Here is a 5,023-nt window from a genome sequence, read left to right as displayed (position 1 = left end):
TCCACAACCATATTTTCCTGTCTCATAATAACTTTTAGTAGCATCATGAGCAAACTCAACAATATAACTATCACATAAATCATGAGTCTCATGCATAGAATTATTACTCTCCACATAAACATGATCAATTTTATTAGTAATAGCGGGAGCAAATTCAACAAAGTAGCTATCATCATATATAGGAGGCATATTGTAATCATAATCAAATTTACTCTCCATAGTAGGTGGCAACAAAAGACTACTATCATTATAATCATCATAAATAGGAGGTAAAGTATCATCAAAGTAAATTTTCTCCTCAATTCTTGGGGGACTAAAAAGATCATGCTCATCAAAACCAGCTTCCCCAAGCTTAGAATTTTCCATAGCATTAGCAACAATAGTGTTCAAAGCATTCATATTAATAACATTCCCATTAGCATGCTGATACGTCTCCGACGTATCGATAATTTCTTATGTTCCATGCCACATTATTGATGTTATCTACATGTTTTATGCACACTTTATGTCATATTCGTGCATTTTCTGGAACTAACCTATTAACAAGATGCCGAAGTGCCGATTCTTGTTTTCTGCTGTTTTTGGTTTCAGAAATCCTAGTAAGGAAATATTCTCGGAATTGGACGAAATCAAAGCCCAGGGGCCTATTTTCTCACGAAGCTTCCAGAAGTCCGAAGGAGAGACGAAGAGGGGCCACGGAGGGGCCACACCATAGGGCGGCGCGGCCCCCCCCTTGGCTGCGCCGGCCTATGGTGTGGGGCCCCCGTGCCGCCTCTTGACCTGCCCTTCCGCCTATAAAAAGTCTCCGTGACGAAACCCCCAGTACCGAGAACCACGATACGGAAAACCTTCCAGAGACGCCGCCGCCGCCGATCCCATCTCGGGGGATCCAGAAGATCGCCTCCGGTACCCTGCCGGAGAGGGGAATCATCTCCCGGAGGACTCTACGCCGCCATGGTCGCCTCCGGTGTGATGTGTGAGTAGTCTACCCCTGGACTATGGGTCCATAGCAGTAGCTAGATGGTTGTCTTCTCCCCATTGTGCTATCATTGTCGGATCTTGTGAGCTGCCTAACATGATCAAGATCATCTATCTGTAATTCTATATGTTGCGTTTGTTGGGATCCGATGAATAGAGAATACTTGTTATGTTGATTATCAAAGTTATGCTATGTGTTGTTTATGATCTTGCATGCTCTCCGTTACTAGTAGATGCTCTGGCCAAGTAGATGCTTGTAACTCCAAGAGGGAGTACTTATGCTCGATAGTGGGTTCATGCCTGCATTGACACAGGACAAAGTGACGAAAGTTCTAAGGTTGTGTTGTGCTGTTGCCACTAGGGATAAAACATTAGTGCTATGTTCAAGGATGTAGTCACTAGTTACATTACGCACCATACTTAATGCAATTGTCTGTTGTTAGCAACTTAATACCGGAGGGGGTTCGGATGATAACCTGAAGGTGGACTTTTTAGGCATAGATGCAGTTGGATGGCGGTCTATGTACTTTGTCGTAATGCCCAATTAAATCTCACTATACTCATCATGATATGTATGTGCATGGTCATGCTCTCTTTATTTGTCAATTGCCCAACTGTAATTTGTTCACCCAACATGCTGTTCGTCTTATGGGAGAGACACCTCTAGTGAATTGTGGACCCCGGTCCAATTCTCTTTACTGAAATACAATCTCTTGCCAATCTTGTTCTCTTGTTTTCTGCAAACAATCATCTTCCACACAATACGGTTAATCCTTTGTTACAGCAAGCCGGTGAGATTGACAACCTCACTGTTTCGTTGGGGCAAAGTACTTTGGTTGTGTTGTGCAGGTTCCACGTTGGCGCCGGAATCCCTGGTGTTGCGCCGCACTACATCCCGCCGCCATCAACCTTCAACGTGCTTCTTGGCTCCTCCTGGTTCGATAAACCTTGGTTTCTTTCTGAGGGAAAACTTGCTGCTGTGCGCATCATACCTTCCTCTTGGGGTTGCCCAACGAACGTGTGAAATACACGCCATCAAGCTCTTTTTCTGGCGCCGTTGCCGGGGAGATCGAGACACGCTGCAAGGGGAGTCTCCACTTCTCAATCTCTTTACTTTGTTTTTGTCTTGCTTAGTTTTATTTACTACTTTGTTTGCTGCACTAAATCAAAATACAAAAAAATTAGTTGCTAGTTTTACTTTACTTGTTATCTTGTTTGCTATATCAAAAACACAAAAAAATTAGTTACTTGCATTTACTTTACTTATTTCATCATGTTTCCTTTTAATTTTACCACAAAAGACATACCGGTAGGACGTGGGTCTATAGTTGGGAGAAATAATATAGAAGAATTCTTCAACCATGTTAGTACCATTGACGATTTTGAGGATAGACACTTGGTAGACCTTGCGCCTACTTATGAAATTGCTGCTGCTGCTTTAGTTCGCATGATGGAAACTAAATTTGTTAATCTCAATCCTATAATCCAACACATGTTTCTCACGCTAGGTGATATGGAAGAAGGGGAAAAGAAAGATTTTGTATTAGAAACCCTTCTTAGAGAATTTGGTGGTCTAGCAAGAGAAGCTAGAAAGGTGTTTGCTAAATTTAATATGCTTGGTTCTCCTACTAATTTTGTTAGTCTCCTTGAAAAGATGGATATGGATAGAATAAGATACACTAATAATATTGATGATGGAGGGGAGATCAAAGCACCAATACCATGTAAGCTCCTAGCTATGAATGATGCACTAGAAAATAACTATGCTTGGCTTGTTCCTGAAAATTTGTTTGATGAGAGTAGCACGCCTAAGACTAATGAAAAGGGAGATGCTAAAACTTATGTATCTAATATACTATGCCTGGTTGAGAAAAGCCCACACCCCGCTGTAGAAGTACCACCCTTCGATAACACTTGATACACACTTTCTGCGCCTAGCTGAAAGGCGTTAAAGAAAAGCGCTTATGGGAGACAACCCATGTTTTTACCTACAGTACTTTGTTTTTATTTTGTGTCTTGGAAGTTGTTTACTACTGTAGCAACCTCTCCTTATCTTAGTTTTGTGTTTTGTTGTGCCAAGTTAAGCCGTTGATAGAAAAGTAAGTACTAGATTTGGATTACTGCACAGTTCCAGATTTCTTTGCTGTCACGAATCTGGGTCCACCTCCCTGTAGGTACCTCAGAAAATTAAGCCAATTTACGTGCATGATCCTCAGATATGTATGCAACTTTCATTCAATTTGGGCATTTTCATTTGAGCAAGTCTGGTGCCATTTTAAAATTCGTCAATACGAACTGTTCTGTTTTGACAGATTCTGCCTTTTATTTCGCATTGCCTCTTTTGCTATGTTGGATGAATTTCTTTGATCCACTAATGTCCAGTAGCATTATGCAATGTCCAGAAGTGTTAAGAATGATGGTTTCACCTCTGAATATGTCAATTTATATTGTGCACTAACCCTCTAATGAGTTGTTTCGAGTTTGGTGTGGAGGAAGTTTTCAAGGATCAAGAGAGGAGTATGATGCAACATGATCAAGGAGAGTGAAAGCTCTAAGCTTGGGGATGCCCCGGTGGTTCACCCCTGCATATATCAAGAAGACTCAAGTGTCTAAGCTTGGGGATGCCCAAGGCATCCCCTTCTTCATCGACAACATTATCAGGTTCCTCCCCTGAAACTATATTTTTATTCCATCACATCTTATGTGCTTTTTCTTGGAGCGTCGGTTTGTTTTTGTTTTTGTTTTGTTTGAATAAAATGGATCCTAGCATTCACTTTATGGGAGAGAGACACGCTCCGCTGTAGCATATGGACAAGTATGTCCTTGGTTTCTACTCATAGTATTCATGGCGAAGTTTCTCCTTCGTTAAATTGTTATATGGTTGGAATTGGAAAATGATACATGTAGTAATTGCTATAAATGTTTTGGGTAATGTGATACTTGGCAATTGTTGTGCTCATGATTAAGCTCTTGCATCATATGCTTTGCACCCATTAATGAAGAAATACATAGAGCATGCTAAAATTTGGTTTGCATATTTGGTTTCTCTAAGGTCTAGATAATTTCTAGTATTGAGTTTGAACCACAAGGAAGATGGTGTAGAGTCTTATAATGTTTTCAATATGTCTTTTATGTGAGTTTTGCTGCACCGGTTCATCCTTGTGTTTGTTTCAAATAAGCCTTGCTAGCCTAAACCTTGTATCGAGAGGGAATACTTCTCATGCATCCAAAATACTTGAGCCAACCACTATGCCATTTGTGTCCACCATACCTACCTACTACATGGTATTTTCCGCCATTCCAAAGTAAATTGCTTGAGTGCTACCTTTAAAATTCCATCATTCACCTTTGCAATATATAGCTCATGGGACAAATAGCTTAAAAACTATTGTGGTATTGAATATGTAATTATGCACTTTATCTCTTATTAAGTTGCTTGTTGTGCGATAACCATGTTTACTGGGGACGCCATCAACTATTCATTGTTGAATTTCATGTGAGTTGCTATGCATGTTCGTCTTGTCTGAAGTAAGAGAGATCTACCACCATATGGTTAAGCATGCATATGTTAGAGAAGAACATTGGGCCGCTAACTAAAGCCATGCTCCATGGTGGAAGTTTCAGTTTTGGACAACAATCCTCAAATCTCAAATGAGAAAATTATTAATTGTTGTTATATGCTTATGCATAAAAGAGGAGTCCATTATCTGTTGTCTATGTTGTCCCGGTATGGATGTCTAAGTTGAAGAATAATCAATAGCGAGAAATCCAATGCGAGCTTTCTCCTTAGACCTTTGTACAGGCGGCATAGAGGTACCCCTTTGTGACACTTGGTAAAAACAATGCATTGTGATGATCCGGTAGTCCAAGCTAATTAGGACAAGGTGCGGGCACTATTAGTACGCTATGCATGAGGCTTGCAACTTATAAGATATAATTTACATGATGCATATGCTTTATTACTACCGTTGACAAAATTGTTTCATGTTTTCAAAATCAAAGCTCTAGCACAAATATAGCAATCGATGCTTTTCCTCTATGGAGG

Source organism: Lolium perenne, chromosome 7, assembly GCF_019359855.2.
Source record: "Lolium perenne isolate Kyuss_39 chromosome 7, Kyuss_2.0, whole genome shotgun sequence".
In the NCBI taxonomy this organism is placed as follows: Eukaryota; Viridiplantae; Streptophyta; class Magnoliopsida; order Poales; family Poaceae; genus Lolium; species Lolium perenne.
Note: the sequence above shows the minus strand (reverse complement) of the source record.